At 28.2% G+C, this 19,782-nt stretch overlaps 1 protein-coding gene across 17 annotated transcripts in view; it reads right to left on the bottom strand.

Moving 5' to 3' along the window:
* Positions 1 to 18,281, bottom strand: part of LOC107066729 (uncharacterized) — a 70,694-nt gene extending 52,413 nt beyond the window's left edge. For 4 of the 17 annotated variants that reach the window (XM_089174901.1, XM_089174927.1, XM_089174942.1 and 1 more), the window contains exon 1: positions 17,588 to 18,281. The gene's annotated coding sequence lies outside the window, so the exon portion shown is untranslated. Of the gene's footprint in view, positions 1 to 17,233; positions 17,567 to 17,587 lie in introns of those variants that run through there. The other 13 variants (XM_089174921.1, XM_089174934.1, XM_089174946.1 and 10 more) reach the window with 13 other exon arrangements.
* Between the last annotated feature and the right edge of the window lie 1,501 nt (positions 18,282 to 19,782).

Below are 19,782 nucleotides of genomic sequence, written 5' to 3'. Positions count from 1 at the left end.
GAGCATACTTTTACGCGAGTACTTTTTTTTCTTCTTTTTATGTGTTTTTTTTTTTTTCCAAAATTAATTACTATTCTTTTAAAATTACTTTCTGTTAGTTTTGGAAAAACAGAAAATCAATTTCTAGGTCAGTAGATATGTAAAAAATAATTAATGTCAAATATTTTGAAAGAATGTAAATTAATTTGATAAAATGTAGATTTTTGATTCATTCATTTGGGTTATTAAAAATTTATTATAAAATACTTTTAAATTATTACTTTCTGTTAGTTTTAGAAAAAAAACAAACAAACAAAAAACTAATTTCTAGGTTAGCAGATATGTAAAAAAAAATATTTTGAAAGAATGTCAATTAATTTTACAAATTGTTTAAAGATTTTTGTGATTCTATTCATTTGGATTATTAAAAATTTATTATAAAATACTTTGTGATATCGTATTATGATTTTTAAATTTTTCGATGAAAATATTTTTGAATTGTTTTCTATTATACAGGAAAAAGATATTTCGTTGAAAAAAACTCGAAGAAGATGGATTAGAAAGGGGTGAAAAATCGGTAAGAGAAACGTTTTATCAAGTTTCCCCTTTTTTATTTTCTAAAGAATTTTTTTTTTTTCTTTCGCTACTCGCGCTACTCACTTGGTTCCTTTTATTTTCATTTTCTTTTTATTTTTCTCGAACGAAACGATCCGTAGCCTTTCCGTAGAAGAGAAGCGTCGTACTTTTTTAGTCAGAGTTTGATCCGAATAAAACAAGTGCAACGATCTTGAAGTAAAAATTCTTAAAAGAAAAAGAGAGAGAAAGAGAGAGAAAGAGAGAGAGAGAGAGAGAGAGAATTGTTAGGAGTTGCTTTACGAAGAAGAAAAAGAAGAAAAGCGCTAGTAACGGTGGTTAAACTAAGCAAAGAAAACTCTTGTCTAGGTTTATTCCAACACTTTTTGTTTACTCGAGAAATCGAACTTAGGGAAAACCGCGTTTCTTATATTTTTTATTATTTTATTAATTGCTTTTTCAAAAACAAAACTCTCTTTTCTCATTGATCAAACTTATTATTTTTATTCGCAATCCCCGCCCCCCCCTCCCCCCCAGAAAACTAAACAAGATATTTCTAATACGAAAATAATTTAATTATAATCGGAAATATTTCATTATTTAATCAAACATTATGTCAAATTAATTTTATACTCTTTGAACATCACGTTTGAATATTTATTTGTATTAAATTATCTCGTTTAATTAATTTTAAACAGAATAATATTCATTGAAATTATCTGAACCAATCCCAAGGATAATTATGATTATCATTATTATTATTATTATTATTATTATTATTATTATTATGAGATGATTTAATAAAATTTCAAATATATTTTGCAATTGTAAAGATATCATATTCAGTACAGAAATTGACAAAATTTAAACAAATTTCGTAGATATATTAAACGTTTAACAATGATACTTAAATCAAATGCAACTTGACAGTAAACGTGAAACTTACATTTGTCATTTACTAACAAACTAAATGTTAAACTTAATAACTATAAATAAGATTAATCAATTAAAATGATAATCAGTATAATAATAAGAAAAAAGTACGAACAATCTTATCAATATTCAAAGAACGTTGCAGAATCCTTTACATCAAAGTGAAAGCATTCTAACGTAAGCATCTACTCTAATTTACTAATACCATGTTCGACAATTCAAATAACAAAGACATCTTGTCAAAGTAATTCTATGCCGTTGGATCTTGTATGAAATTGTATTTGCCTTGGAATGATGAACTGGTTTCGAGAGACAGCTCTATAGAGAAAGACAAAGATAGATAGAGAAACTGAGAACAGTGAAAGGGGTAGCTTGGGTGATGGGGTGTGTGGGGTTGGGAGGTTAGGGGGAGGTTTGGGATGATGGGGTGTGCTTTGGGGTTTGAAGGAAGATTCGTATCGACAATTTATACGTCCAACGAAATCACCATTGGCAGTTACAATCGGTTGCTAGGAAGCATAGAAGAAGAGGGTCAGATCGGTGAGGGACGAGGAATAACGTTCTAACGAAAATTACGTGCTTTGGAAGCTTGGAAATGGCTTGTAGGCGTTTACATGAAGGGTGATCAATTTCGAGAGATTAGTGAAACTGGTCGTTGGAATTAAAGGAGAATTTACCATTAGAATCTCATCCTCCCACAAAACCTCCCACTTTACACCAATATCTGCAGGAACCCCCATACTCTTAACTGGTATTAGTTTAATATTGATCGAATCATTTTTCATTGATTTTTGCTTTTAATAAGAAAATGAATGGTAGATTTATAATTATTATTTAATAATGTGTCAATGTGAGTTGTGAGATTGAAAATTATTTGATACTTTGATGTATTGTTTCAATACTGTTCTGTAATTTGAAGACTTGATGTTTATTATAGGTTTATATTTTTAAATAGTTTCTGTGTCAATATTTGATATAAGTTTAATATTACTACAATAGATAACAAAATTGTTAGGATTAGTAATAAAATTTGTAAAGTTACTAATTCATATTTGCTGACCATTGATTTTACAAAATACTGACCAAGTAAATAGAAGTTAAATTTAACCAACCTAGCGTGTTCAAATCTGTTCCAAACGTGAGAGAATGGAAACCACAAATACTATACTGTGTGAGCACTTAACAGTACAACCAATATAACAAAAATACTAATACCATAACATTACAGATAATTATTGACTACCCCTGTCTATTCCTCTTATTGGAGAAAATTATATTTACCCATATTCTCTATTCCCTTGGTATAGAAATATACAGTTTATAAATAAAACTTAAATTAACTTGATGCATTCCAATCTGTTCAAATCATCACAGAAAAAAAAATTCAATAACATGATCATCAATATTTGACAGTATACTAAATTAAACTAAAATTGAACATATCATTATAAATATTGGTACTATTTATGTTAATTATTAAGTACATGTTTCATTTCTCTTACATAGAGAAATAAAATCAAACTAACCTATATTATTTAAATCTATTCATACTATAATAAAAAATATTGAACTGACTAGTATGCAAACTAAAACTAAAGTTAAATGTATAATTATTGAGACTCTAGAACTATTTATTTTAATCATTAGGTAAAACGATAATTACTAACTCATGTTCTATTTCCCCAAAGCAAGAGAAATTCTTAGAGATTAGTTGAGAAGCTTTTAGAAAGGATGGAAGCTTTCTTGGCACATTCTCCAACATTTACAAAAGGGAAAGAGGGTTGAAGGGTTGTAAGAGGAGGATAGAATTTTCCTAGCGAATGTTACGACTACGACAGTCTCAAGAGTTTCTAGAAAGCGAATTAGCTTGGCACGATTAAGCTTACGGTCTATGATCTGGATTATCGTTAGGGCAACGTGATTTAGATACGATTCGAGTTTCCTTACACTGAAGTGTGTCTTACATGTAGTAATGTTCGACTTATCCTTTCTCTTTCCCATTCATTTACTCACTATAATGTTAAGCCTTTAATAAAAATATGCCTAAAGCTAAACGAGTAATACTATTAAATGAAATCTCCTTCAAAGTCCAAGTATATCTAAGTTTAAGTATAGGATACTTGTGAAACTTCAATAAGAAAAGTCTCCTGTGTTTAGTATTATAGATACTTAAAACTCTTTACCCAAGTTTCATTTTATCGATAAGAAGAATGGTGGATCTTAGAACAAAATCCCTTATCATGTTTCGAGAATCTTTTTTGTAGATTAATAATAATAATGATAAAGAAGGGAAATGGTTAATGTATAAGATTTAAAAGATTTCACTCTCTTAGTATAGTGAAAGAAAGTTTTTTTTTCTTGCTAAGACACGTTGTGGTAGTATGGCAAATGTATAGAATGTAACAAAAGTAAAACAAAGTAAAAAAAAAAAAATATGAAGAAGAAGAAGAAGAAGAAGGGTCTTCTAGTAACACACATGGTGGGCATAGAAAAAGAGAGAGAGAGAGAGAGAGAGAGAGAGAGAAAGGTAAGAGGGTAGGGACTGTGTTGTATTTTCATATTCCTCGTTCCCTTCACATGTTCGTCATTTATTCAAGCCTCTTTCGAAACAGAAATTGTAAAAGTTCGAAAACCCTTCGAGCCATACGTTCTTTTCTTAGATAGTAACACTACCTATATACACATATACATATATATTTATACTATAACTCAATGCATGTGATACATATACTCCTATACAGATATCTGATACGTGTTTGAATGTACAAACGTCTATAGATACATATTTTTATAATATATTATACTTTGAATATATTTATACACTTTGATGTATGTTTAATAAATAGTTTGCATATATATTTTTGAGTATACAAAAACATGTGTATTATACATACATTTTTATTGTATTTGGGTGTAGAACATTTGTATGTACTTGAATTTAGGTTAACATTTTGAAGTATACAGTAATATATGTATTATACATACATTTTTATTGTATTTATGCATAGACATGTGTATTATACATATATTTTTATTGTATTTGGGTGTAAAACATATGTATGTACTTGAATTTAAGTTAACATTTTGACGTATACAGTAATATATGTATTATACATACATTTTTATTGTATTTATGCATAGACATGTGTATTATACATATAATTTTATTGTATTTGTGCACAGAACATATGTTGCACTTAGATTTATGTTTAATATTTTGAAGTATACAGTAATATATGTATTATCCATACATTTTTATTGTATTTGTGCACAGAACATATGTTGCACTTAGATTTATGTTTAATATTTTGAAGTATACAGTAATATATGTATTATACATGCATTTTTATTGTATTTGTGGGTTGAGTATATTTATAAACTTGGATACATGTTCAATGAAGGTAAAAATATATTTTTAAGTATGTAAAAATATTTGTTAAGTATATACACATACACTTTTCTTGTATTTTTACATTGAATATATGAACTTGAGTGTAAATTAAATATACATATATATATATATATATATATATATATATATATATATATATTGTGTGTAAGTGTATGTAGTTACAATAGAACGTTTGAAACGTTTTCTTGAAGCTCATCTCGTATTTTTACGGTGACAATGGGAAGAACCACTACATCCTTATCGGATCGGACTTCGGTTGAAAAGTTTACGTCCGGAGTAATGTCCTACCTTTCCTCTACTATTTCCTTTTTCTCTTTCTTTTTATCTTTCTTCTTCTTCTTCTTCTTCTTCTTTTTACTTTTTACTTTTTCTCTCTTAACTTTTCTTACTCTTTCTCTTTCTCTCTCTCTCTCTCTCTTTCTATCAGTGTCATTTTCTTTCTTTTTGCTTTTATTCTTTCCATTTCCTACCACCTTTTCATCTTTACGTCTCCTCAAGGATGAATAAACGATGACACGGAGACCTTCCAAAGGTAATTTATCGATAGCTCGATCGATTTCTCTACTACAGTTTTAAAAGGGATATATACCTACGACCTACTCTTCTTTTTCTTACGTTGATCATTTTATTTCTCTCTTTTTCTATCTTTATATTTTTCTTTCTCTTTTCTGCCATTACTAATTCGAAAACAGACATTTCAATTAAAGAACTTCCAACGGATAATTCGACTTAGTCGTACCAATTTCACAACTGTTTAAGTGTTACTTCTATGTACAATACAATCAAGTGACAAGGTGATTACCTAAGTGTAACAAATAAAACTTACAGTTACCATCCATTTTATAGCTTCTTATTTTCTAGAAAATTGTCTAACGAGAATTTTGTTTTAATTTTTAACGTTGTCCAATCATTAATGTTAATCAAACAATTGAATTTATCTGATTATTTGTATTAAGTGTTTAATTGGAAAAGTAATTAAATTTTTTCGTCACCAATTAATCATCATTATTGATACCTAACCTTACTTTTAATCTACATATTCTAAGTTCATACCTCATTCGAACTCTAATTGATTCAAAAATTGATTAAATTTGTTAATTGATGCCATTAATTGGATTTTAAGTACGAACAAATGCATTTTTATTTATCGTTGAAATATAAATCATAAAAATAAATCATAAAATAAGATTTATGGTATAATCCAATGTTGCAATTATTGCTATAGAAATATTTATATTATATACTTTTGTTTTAACGAGATGTTTGATGGTAGGAATGATATAATTTTTCTATCATGTCTAATCGTTTTAAATCGAATTAAGTATATTCCAGGATTGAAGGTGAAATTTGTTGGTAGTATACACGCGGTTTCACTGATATATGGTCCAGTTACACGCGGTCAGAGGACTTGGGGGGCTTAATGTGATTTACAGGAGGGTCAGAAGTTCCTCGCGACGGACCGTATGTTTCGAAAGCCCTGTAAAATTATTGGAACGTGACACTGTGTCCTGTTCTCTGTCTCTCTCTCTCTTTCTCTTTCTCTTTCTCTTTATACTAGTTTACGATCGAGTAAATAAACGAAAATTGTACTCCCATCTCGATAAGAAATGATTGATTTTGTTTCATTGAATTTGTCAATAAATTAAAAAAAAAAATATATATATATATATATATTTTATAAATTTTTCCACATTTTTCAATATTTACGCTAAAAATTAGTCGGTTGATTGAAAAAATGTAAAAAAAAAAAACAAAATGGAAGATTAACTTTTAATATAAAATATCGTGCATTGAAATTGGTTAATGGATGAATACTAACATTTGTTGTATTTTTCTTTCATTTCGGAATGCAATTTTAACTTTTAATTTGGCGTATTTAATAATAAATAAATAAAATAAAATATAAAAAACATTCACCAGACGATTTTTGTACATTGGAACTGGTATTAATCGAATCTGTTGTATTTCTCATTGATTTTTCTCTTTTTTTTTTTTTTCACCGTTTTACAATTTGACAATATTTAGCTTGAAAAAAAAAAAGTAAAATAATACATTGAATATTAAAATTGAAAAATAATACAATAAAATTTTCCAACGAGTTTTAATATTCACCGAATGAATATTTATTTATATATAAAACAAATAAAAATCCTTTCCTCATGATAAAATAATATTTCTATTAAAATATAAGTACAAATATTAACTAAATTGATTGCTTTATAAGAAAAAAAAAAAAAAAAAATTCATAATATAAGACCATAAAGTTACTACCATTAGGGTTGTGAGTTAGGAAAGTAATTTCGTTTTCCGTGTAGAAATTACGTTAGTCGCCATTATTGATACCTAACCTCACTTTTACCATGAAAATTATTTTACATTTTAACAGTAGATAATTCAAACGTCATTTCAAAACCATTGTTGGTAATATTATAGTGTTAGAATATTTTTCATAATATTGTTTAATATATTTATATAATATTTATGCATAAATATTTTATGGTTTTTATGTGTATAATATTTTATGTATAAGTGGTAAAGTTTTTTTTTTTTTTTCGAAAATCGAATGAACCTTTTCCTTAAAAACTATTGCCTCTTCGTTGATGCATCCATCCGTGATGGAACCCTTCTTTCATCTCCCGTTCCCTTTAGGTACTCGCCCTTGAGTGAGTTTTCACGCCAACGCGCGAATTTGCTTCGCTGCACTCTCTCTCTCTCTCTCTCTCTCTTTCTCTTTCTATTTTATTTTATCCATCCATCTATTTTTTTTCTCTCTCTCTCTCTTTCATGTAGTTCAACGTTCGCAAGAAATTTTCTTTGTTTTTTGGTTCTATTCTCGTAAAAATACACGGAAGGATTGCTAGTGATGGAATTAGAAAAAAAAATATATAAATGAAAAAAAAAACGTAAATTTTTAACATTTCAAATTTCAATGTTATTATTAAAAACTATTACTTTTTTTTTTTTCAAAACAAGTTAATTTAATGAATTTTATCACACATAAACAAAAGTGCTATCTTTCATTTTAGAATTTTGTCTGTTATAATTTTAATTAAAGCATGTCTTGATATGAAATTTTAATTATTTTAATTAATTATTATGCTCGTAAGGAATGTTTAAACCTTATTTACAGAAAAAAAACTTATGTAAAATAATCTTATAAATTATTTGTAAGTTTTCTAAACAACAACAACAATTTCTATTAAATAATATTATTCTGAAATTTTAATAAAATTTCACTTATTGTAGATAATTTATATTAATTAAAAAATAAAAAAAAATTATATTTTCTAATGAACGTATTTACGTAATCACCATAAATGAATAAATTTAAAGAAACATAATATAGAAAAGAAACCCAAGGAAAGAGAGAAAAAGAATAAACAAAGCATTTTTACGAATGCAACCCTCGTGTATGGTATAATCCATGAAAAAAAGTATAAAAAGAATAAAGAAGAGAAAGGATAACAGTTTTAACCCGTGAGATCTTATAATTTCGTTCAGAAACGTCTTTCTGAAAATGACTGGGATTTGCATGAAACGCTCGTTATGTCTCCCAGTTAAAAACCTTTCGGTAACAACGTCCGACGATTACGAGAACTTTTATTCTCAGGGAGCTTACAAGGATCAGTCTCATCGTTTTGAGGTCGTCCTCGAAAGCTTACCGAAGGCCAAGATCGTTGTTGGAAGAAATAAAGAAGAAAAAGAACCAATGAACGAACTATAAAGAGAGAGAAAAAAACAATGTCTTTTGTGTATTTAAATAAGAAGAAATTTTAATCTGACAATAAAAAATGTTCAAACAAAGAAAGATAACCGTATTCGAAGTTTTGTTCGTTGAATTATTTCAAACTTCATTTTGTTCATTTTATTTTAATTTTGTATATCAAAAGATTTCATATTTATAGGTTAGATTTAAGATAATGGCGATTACCGCCATTTATTTTTCTTGGCAAAAAATAACAAGATGGATGTATTTCATAACCTAAATTATTTCATAAAACTTGGTATAGTAATATATTTTTAATTATTATTATTAATTAGAAATGCAAATTGGTAATTAGTTTTAATATTGCTAGATATTAATAAATAAGCAACAAATAATCTAGATAATATTCTAGGTATATCAATCTTTTTCAAAATTAGAATATACACACATGCATATGCATGAAAGATAATAAATAAAATAAATAGCAAAGTAAATAAATAAATAAAAATAGAAAATAGTAATGAGATAGAAAGAGTGAGATAGAAGGAACGTGTTCAACACGTGTTTCCCTTATCGCGTTCATTCCGAACTACGGAGTTCAACCCTCAACGTCCTACCTACCAACCCTTCTCCCAGTTCTAACCCCTCTACTTGCAACCACCCTTCTCTTTTACCCTCAGTGTCGAGGCCATACCATCGAAGCTATACAACACCCCGTTCATCGTTTCATTCGATGCTTTCTTCCATTTTTAGTATCGCATACCAACACACTAATACCCCTTTCTAATACTACTACTATTATTATTACTATATACCAATACTATTTCAACAACGTTCACCTAGAGAGTGGACGAACCCAACTCTGATTTATTTTTCTCCTCAATAATTCTCTTTTATTTTTCTACCTTGTGCTTGGTTGCTAGCTCACTAGCAACTCGCGGCAGGCTTGCTACCTGTCTTTTGATCTATTGCTCTTTCTTCCTCTTTTTTTATTTTTATTTTATTTTTGTCGTTTTTTATTCCTTTTTACCATCTCTTCTCTCTCTCTCTTTCCTAACACCAGGAATGGCGATTCATTTTTATTTACGATCTGACGCTGGGTACCTTCTTTCCACTCACCCTCATCTTTTTTGTTTTGTTTATCTTTCTCTCTCTTTTTTTCTCCTGGTTTCTTTTATTTTCCTGCTTTTCACGATTATTAAGGAAAACTTAAAGAATATTAAACGAGGTTATTGTAATTAAATATTTCTTTTTCTTCTTATTATTATTATTATGATTTTAATTGTTTTTCTTTTAAATTGATTTATCCAAATCAGTAATTTTTTTTAAATGAAATATTAATGAGTATATTGATTCATATGTTAATTATAATTAATAAAGTGTAATAATTTATTTAATATATTTTTATACAGAATTAAATTATGGCAATATTTTCTATAATATTTGTTTATCGATAAGATTGATCTTTGACATTTAAATTTTCCTGATTGGAAATACTTTAACAAACTATTTGTTACGTTTATTAATACTTCATTTAATTTGTCACATAATTGTGGTTATCCTTTATATAATATACAGTATTATATGGAATAACTTAACTGTGTGTAATAAAATTGCTAAGCTATTAAATTAGATTCATCCGTGGTAGCAGAAGTTGATTATAATGATTGGCATTGCTTCTAATTAGAATAGTAATTATAACTTTCGACAAAGTACAACGTACAGAGTATAATTTATACCGGACGGAAGATAAGAATATCAGCAGGATAGCACGGGACCAATCATAATCAAGATTAATTATCTTTCAAAAAAGGTGTAATCAAAATCGATAATCGACGTTTTAATCAAATTAATTATTTCCAATTAATTCATTATAATTTATTATTCTTTATTATATGTATATATATATGTGTTTTTTTTTATCTTAACAGTTTAATCCAACTAAATATATGGAAAAGTTTATTTCGTTGATTTTATTATTATTCTATGAATATATAATAAATATTAATGAATAATAATAAACGTAAGCTTTTAAATAAAACGTGAATTCTTTGGGAAATTTTCGTCAGGCCACAGGTGTTATTTTGTATTGAAAAAAAATAGTTGAACGTGTCAGTCACCGATGACTGACGTGGCACTTAACGTGTTAAACACGTTGACCTTGACGATTAAAAAAAAACATATCTAAAAATCAGCGTGACGTAAAGAATAATTTCTTGAGATAAATTATTGCTTGTTAGATTTATTAATAGTATGTCAAGTATTATAATAAACAAAACAGATGAAATTAAAGATAATAAAAGTTCCTCTAACGTAACAAAATGTAATGAAAATTACCGATTAAAAAAAAAAAGAAAATAAAAAAATAAGTCATTAATAAGTGAGTGGGGGCTGAAAAGGAAGGGGTAAGGGGAAAGAACAAAAAAAAGAAAAAATAAATTTTGGGAAAAAACGAACGTCGTATCGAAAAGTGGCGGTTTCGATCGGACGAAAAGAAAAAAAAACAACAACAGGACAAGAAAAAAGGAATATAGTAAAAGAGTATAGAATAGAATGGAATAGAATGGAATAGAATAGAATAGAATACAATAGGATCGGATAGAAAGAGGGAAAGGAAGAAGAAAACGATTAATAACCGTCGATCACACTCTCTCGATTACGAGCAATTTCACGAAGCAACACCGGCAGGTGCTTTCCCGTCGTTTACACATTCTCGCGGCTTTATTTACGAGCGATCCACGTGAAAAAGCCACTTTCCGCAATCGGCTTTTCCATACCGACGAAAAATCCAGAACGATGAAAAGGGAAATAGATGAAAAGAGATAAAAGATATTTACGCTAGGAATCTCATCACCGAGGAAAAAAATATCAAAATTGATGACATTTAAATCCTCTACGATTCATATTTATATATATATATGTATCTTTCTTTATCTGTAAGTTTAACAGATAAAGAAAGATAAGAAATATACAAGATTTACATATTAAAATCTTGGAAATTGTAATTTGAATTATTTCAGTTTTGTAGGTTGGAAAGATGAATAGTAGTATTATATTTTTGTATTATGACTTTTATTTTTATATCTATAATTATTTTTATATTTATTTGCAAATAATTCAATGTTTAGTAAAAGTATTTCATATTTTAGTTAAAACAGATTAAGAATAATATACAATATTTATATTAAATTAAAATTATTTCTTCCTTTTTTAGGTTAAACTTCTTAGAAAGATGAACAGTAGTATTATATTTGTATTTTCTAATACTATAATTTTTATATTTATTTGCAAGTAATTAAATATTATTAATTTAGTATTGCATATTTTAGTTATACAGATAATAGAATAATAAAAAATATACAAGGTTTATATTAAATTCAAATTAATTTTTTTTTTTTAGGTTAAACTTATTAGAAAGATGAATAGTAGTACTATATCTGTATATATTTTAATTCTTTTATTTTGTTAACAGTAATTTTTATAATTATTTGCGAGTAATTTAATATTTAGTATAAATATAATAAATATTTTATAAAATATACACAATTTATATTTTAATATGAATTATATTTATAATGCTCTGTCGATATATAAGATGGTTTTTTTAAATCACACTACTTTGTTTAGGTTATTTCTAAATATTATTCTTATTTAAAATATCTAAATAAATTAACTTAACAATCTATAACTTTAACAAACTAGTATGTAATGATTAATCTTGTCATTTACATTTGCAATTTAAAAATACAAATAATTATTCAACATTGACATTAATCCTAACAATCCCTGACCTACCTTATCAACGGAGTATTACAAATTTATTTAGTAATTCTAAACGAGAAAAAATGAAACATGAATTTGAAAACAAAAACTAGTTAGTCTCATTTTTCTATTTATCGTAAATACGAAAAATGTGATTTATTGAACATTTCTGTCGCATTTTATGACAACGATATTTATTTCGAATTTATTGAAAACAAAAAAAAAACAAGAGTGGGTTAAAGTATTGTTAGAAGTGTTCACTGTTCTGTTGGAAGAACAATTGAAATAATACAGAGAGAAAGAGAGAGAGAGAGAGAGAGAGAGAGGTAGTTTTGATCGCTTGAAAAGCGTTAAGCACGTCTGACAGATATTTCGAGTGAAGCTTTACCCCGAAAGCCCAGCGTTAAGCTATTAAAATGAACATAGTCTAGTTAGCAGGGAAGTTGTGGTAAATACTGAGCCCTTCTAGACAGGACAACGACGACGGACCTTCGAGAATCGCTCTCGAACTTTACTTGAGCTCATCAAATACGTCCAAAACTGCAACCATCTAACTCAACTAATTGACTTTATCTCTCAGGAAACTGAATAATAATAAAATAATCGAAGTTGAATTGTCTCGAAAGAAAATGAATTTTAAAAGAAGTAAAAACAAAAAGGTTAACCTAAAAAAATTACACAAAAATTACAATAAAATATTTAATACGATAATTGAAATTAATTTTATATATTAGAATTTTTATTCTAATAACTGAAAATAATTTTATATATGAAGATTTTTATTATAATAATTAAATATAATTTAATTTACGAAAACTTTTATTTTCTAATGTTAATAAAATAATTAAAAATTCAATTGTTACATTGGTTTATTAAATTATTGGCAATACAATATTTAATACGTTAATTAAAAATAATTTTATATATTAGAATTTTTATTTTATAATAATTGAAATTAATTTTATATATGAAGATTTTTATTATAATAATTAAATATAATTTAATTTACGAAAACTTTTATTTTCCAATGTTAATAAAATAATTAATATTCAATTGTTACATTGGTTTATTAAATTATTGGCAATACAATATTTAATACGTTAAGTAAAAATAATTTTATATATTAGAATTTTTATTTTATAATAATTGAAATTAATTTTATATATGATGATTTTTATTATAATAATTAAAAATAATTTAATTTACGAAAACTTTTATTTTCCAATGTTAATAAAATAATTAAAATTCGATGGTTTCATTTGTCAATTTAAATTATTGAAAAACAATTCAACGAAACTAACTTTGCGACAAAAATGTGTTTGAATAATAAACATATTTTAATTATAAAATGAAACATATTGAAGTCATGCAAATATATTTATATTATGTCCTGAATTTTCTGTCTCTTATTGGAAAATAAAAATAGTTTAAAACGTTATCTGTATAAATACAACGTATAATTCTAAATCTGTAATGACCAGTCAGATTTAGGTCAACAGCTTACTCTTATCGATAGTCAAATGATCGAGTCATAAAATAATCGGTTTGTTCCTACATGCCAAATGAGACTTTAAAAGGGAAGCCAACATTTTACGAAACTAATCTTCTCTTTGTTTTATCATGAATTTAAAACAGCCCCACCCCCAATAGGTTTTTTAAGTAATTATGACGAACTGTGATAAACAAATTGTACAAAATATCGATCGATACTTTTACCATTACAAAAAATCAACATTTATAAATACGAAATTTTTTATTGGAAATATCAAAAATTTATAATCACGTGTGTTAGTTTTTGTTTCATGTTCTTTTTTTTCTTCTAGTTTTATCGATTGGTTTGAAATTTTAATTCTAAATTGTAAAATTGCCAATGTCAATTCGAATTAATGTAAACGAGATCGTACAAAGAGTTCACAGTTCACAGTTTTGTTCTAATTTTTTTTTTTTTTTTTTTTTAAATTACTGAACATTGAATTATTCTCATGTGTTAGATTATCGTGGAATGAAAATGAAATTGCAGTAACGATAGGATGTAATTTAAATATAAATATAATTTGTAGCATGTATATAATATGTAATAATAACTTTGGTTGGATCTAACGTTTGTTCTTATTACGAAATATCTACGTGTGCATAGAATTATGTAATGAGAAAATAAAATTGCATTGGTCAATTAGATTTCATCTGGAACACGAACATTTTTGTAAAATTGGATATAAAAACCGTGCTGTATCTCGTTTTCCCTTACATATTATTTTTTTTTTGCTCTCATTTAACTGATTTTTATTCTCGATGTGTTTTTTTTTTTTTTCTGAATATTCCACGTGTTATTAGAAAATTCTCGAATGGAAATAAAATTGAATAAATTAAGATAATAGCAAATTGCTTTAGCAATTGCAATGATCATCAGATTTAATTCAAAAATGAACATAATTTTATCAAATGAATCATAATCATGGAATATATGATTTTTTTTTTCTGAATTATTTGAATATTCACGTGAAATGAGAAGAAATGATGAGATTAAATTAAAATTGCAGTATCAATCAAAAATAATGCGAACATAAATTTATTTTTCGAATGAACTATAACTGTTCAGCATATTTTTTACTTTCATTTCTATTTTTTATTTTTTTACTTCTTATACTGAATTTTATTCAGAACATTTGAATATCAACGTGAACAATTGAATTGAGAATTGCAAGGTTAATGTGATTTTATCTAAACACGAAAATTATTTTTTAAGATGAGTTATAACCTTGGAAGGTTATAATAAGGAATCCTTTCTTATCTTTTTATTTCTGAATAATAAAATATTCAATTGTATCAGAGTATTATTGAAAAAGAATGAGATTGCAAGATCAACGATTGATAAAACCCTTTTTATACACGGACCAATTGTATTACAATTTATTTCATTATTCATCATAAATTATACAATATATATATATGTCAATGAAATAAATTTTTTGTTCATTTTTATTTAAATTCTAATATTGAAACAATTGTGTTGAAATTTATTGACAAATAAATTAAATAAAAATATGTAATATTAATTGGGCTTAGATTGAAATGATAAAATGATTCGTTTGTTTTTTTTCCAACGAATGAAATAAATCATATTTTATTTATCATGACATTTATATTATAACTATTATATAATATTTATATAGAATACGTCAAGTGAAATAGAAGCTTTTCTTATCAGAACTCAGTGAAATAAGCTAATTTGGTAGAACGTCGATCGCGTTACAGTAATACCGCCGATTTCTCCTATCTGATCCGCATAGACGTTTTCAATTTTCCATGTGTCTGCCTTTAAGGTGCCGTACGGGATTTCGAAAGGTACCATCATCATTTTTCCTCAACGTTGAAATTACTTTTAGATCCTTAACAAATGCCGACTCATTGTTATCCGATAGGAGAGAACAAAATCTTAGGGTTGAAAGGAAGAGGTTTGTTTCGAGTTAAAACGAAAGAAAACGAAAGAAAACGAAAGAAAAAAATCATATAAACGTATAAATAAATAAAATACAATTTTAAAAATATTTTTTAAACATTTTTTTATTTCTTCTACTTTTGTGGTATTCTTGTTTCGATTTACCTTTTTTTTTTATGTCTGAGTGCACACAATGATTGAAAATTTTATTTTACAAAGACAATTTATTAAAAATAAAACAATTCATTTGTTTAAATATTTTCTACTTTATTTTTCTACTTTTGTTTTGTTCTGTTTTTAAAATATGTTCATAGTTCGATTTGTTTTTCATTCAGTGATCGAAGAACGAACAAAGTAAAACAAAGTGCATTTTTTGTCAGACTTTTTTTTATACTTCGTTTCAATACTCATCGATTGTTTCGATTTTATAATTATGCGCATGGTTGAAGATTTACTTACTTAAAAAATAAAAAAAAATAAAAAGAAACAATCATTAGATTCAATCTTGATGGCTACCCACCCAGCACACCCTCCTTTTCCCACCCCTACCCAAACAACGTGACTTCCAACGTGGGTAGGATTTACTCGGGAACTGTACACGCCATGCGTAAACAAGCAAACAATAGACCACCCCCACCCCCTTACCTCTCCAACCCCTAAATATCCGAAGGTTCGATCATCGATTCTACGACAATTACGATAAAATATTTAAACGTTTCTCGAAGAAAAATATATTTTTTGCTTTTTTTTTTTGTTTCATCCTTTTTTTCTTCTTTCCCTTGTTTTTTTTTTCTTTTCTTTTTTTTTTTTTTAAGATTTCGACAAATATTTTTCTTCCTCGTTGGTTTTCTTTGGATTTGTTTGATAATTTCAAACAAAGTAAATTCAAATAGCAATTTCGACAATTAATTTCGTTGCTTTAAAATCAATCATAGTTTTAATCGAGTGCATTGTTGTTGTTGTTGTTTATTCCATTTAAGATTGAATATTTAAAATTGAGTATTGCGAGATGTGTATCATTGATAATTAATTATAAGTAAGCAATTATAAAACGTTATTATCGTACAGCTAATGAAAAAAGATGTATTTGCTCTCATTTATTTTCGGAAAAGAGAGAGAGAGAGGTGAGAGAAATGAAAAGTTTTGAATTAAAATGTTGATAGGGTGTGAGGGTGGAAAATAAAAAATGATTTGTGAGTGGTTGGAAGTACGTTTTAAATTATTGCAAATATAAGATGATAAATTTCACGAAAATTTTGACGTAATTTGAACACACACACACACATATACACATATTTGTAAATATATATATATATACACTTTTTGCAATAGACACACATACACATATAAACACGCATAATCACGATTATATAAAAGAATTATAAATGTTCGATACATTTCCTAAAATAAGTTGAACGGTATTACCAACCTTTCGATGTGAATGAAGAGAAAATCCATGGATGATGGAAAAAAAGAAAGAAAAAACCCAGTTGAAAAAGTAGAAATCAAAATACAGAGAAAGAGAGAAAGATGAGAAGAGAGAAAGAAAGAGAGAGAGAGAGAGAGTAAAGAAAGTACGAACGATAAATACGAATCAAAAAAAGATAAAAGAAGAAAATATTTTTTATAACAAATGGAATATATATACAAACGTTCACAATGCAAATTTTCCTCTTAAAAGCAAATTTATTCTTTCTTTTGTCTTTTTATTTTTTTTTTATTTTTTATGTCAGATATCCCTTGAAAAAAAGAAAAGGGCGGATCGTAGATACCGCAGCGCAACCTTTCTTCCAGATAAAACCTTTTCTCTTTCTCCTTTATCTATCTTTCTCTCATTTTATCTGCCTGTTCCTCTCGATGAAATTTATCGTAGAGGCTCGGGAAATAGGTGTGGAAACTGAAATTCACCAACACTGCACATCGGCTTATAAGTTCCAGATTCGAAGATTCCTTTTTCTAACGGATCAAAAAGATGAATCGATTAAATAAACAAAACAATTAAATAAATGAACAAATTTATACATAAAAATGAACAAAATAATATCGTAAATTAATTAAAATAATTTTTAAACAAACATATATAGATACACGTATTCGAAATATGACATATCATACAATATATTTATTTATATAAAAATTAAAAACAAGCATGAAACAAAAACACAACAAATTTATAACAAAGTATATCAAAAATAATATATACAAAAAATTAATTAATTTAAAAAACAACGATCGCACAATTTAGCAGAAATAAACTAAAACTGCAAAATTAAACGTAACGATGAATGAAAAAGGAGGTGAATAGGGTAGAATAAGTAATTGTAATTAATAATAAAGAGAAAGAGAGAGAGAATGAAAAAGTAAAAAAAAGTGTCACGCCTCGTGTAAAACTTTACGTTCACACCGGCTTAATTCTCCGCACGATTCGTCTTCGAAGGCGTCGCGGTGCTCACTGCGGAGACTCGGCTGCGTACCCGCCCTTATAGCATCGTGTTGCGCTCTCGCAATCCCCCCACCACTTTTCTCTCTGAACCATCCAACCCTCTCTCAGCCCCCCGACCCCTTCCACTACCGTTATCCCACCAACTACCCTTTCTATCTGTCTCTCTCTTTCTCTCTCTCTCACTTACTCTCACTCGTTCGCATTCGGTTGCCTGCTCTCTGCCCTGCCGCCACACTACTGCCAACCTCCACCCCTCCTCTTGTGCCACCCCAACCCTCTCGCTCAACTACTACTAGCCCCCCAACCCCTTCCCCTGTCCCCTTTACCTTCATTCTCCTCTCATCTTGTCATCCTCTTCCAGTGCCACCTCTTCTTCTTCTTCTTCTACTTCTTCTTCTACTTCAACCCTTCACCCTCCTAACATTCTCTTTCTCTTTCTATCTACCCTCATCCGTCCCACTCGGCAGTAGCACCTACCTCCCCTCGTCGTCTACTCCCCCCCAATCCCTCGCCTAACCTCCGCGACCATCCCACTCCAACCGAAACGTCGACACCGTGCAATCCACCTTACGGGATAACGCGAACGGTTCTGCGGAGCAAGAAAGATAGGGAAAAGAGAGTGAGTGAGTGGGAGGATTCAAAAGACCAACCGAAGCTTTATTCGAGCATGCTACATCACCTAACTCTCTCTCTCTCTCTCTCTCTCTCTCTCTCTCTCTTCTCTCTATTCTTCTTTCCCTTTTCTATCCTTTTTAGTTCTCACCCTCTTTTACCCATCCGAGATTGGAAAATGAATTTACGTCGACTGATTTCTAATCTTCAAGCGTGAAATTCATACAATATTTCAATTTGCACCGAACCAGACCCGATCTATCTGTCTTCTTCTTCTTTTTCTTCTTCTTCTTCTTCTTCTTCTTTCATTCGAAATACTTTTTCTTATTCTATCACGATGCTTTCGTGAGAAAAATGAAATTTTTACGTATCCACCACCACCACCACCACCTTCACCTTCGCCCTTGCCCTCTTTTCACGTATCCCCCTCGCACCCTTTACCAACCCCCGTTTTCTTTTCTTCGACATCTTTCAGTCCCACTGTCCCCTCCTCCTCTTTTCCTCACACCCCATTCTGCAATGACTACTATTCCTACAACTCCATCCCTACTTCCTGTGCCCCCTTTTAGTCGTCTTGTAATTCCTCTTCTTACTTCCCCTCACCCCTTCTTTCTTTCTCACTCGTTCTGTCTCTTTCTAAACTCCTCGTCCTAGCCGTTCGAAAAATTCCTACGATTTTTCACGGTAATTCGCGTTATACGTTGAAAAAGGGCCGACGTTCAAAGAGACTCGAGCGACCCGTTACTCAAATATACTTCGACGTTTCCCACGTTGGAAATGGAATAATATATATATAGGGATTTTCCTATGTTTTTTTCTTTTTTTCTTTTTTTTTATTTCTTTATTCCTTTTCTTTTTTTTTTTTTTCACAAAGATTTTTTAATTCGTTAAATGGATTTGTGTTGTGATATGTCTGAATACGA

Source organism: Polistes dominula, unplaced genomic scaffold, assembly GCF_049000335.1.
Source record: "Polistes dominula isolate Pdom_NZ unplaced genomic scaffold, Pdom_raw_medaka contig_32, whole genome shotgun sequence".
Taxonomy (NCBI): Eukaryota; Metazoa; Arthropoda; class Insecta; order Hymenoptera; family Vespidae; genus Polistes; species Polistes dominula.
The sequence above is the reverse complement of the archived record's forward strand: the minus strand, read 5'-3'. Positions and strand labels throughout refer to the sequence as shown.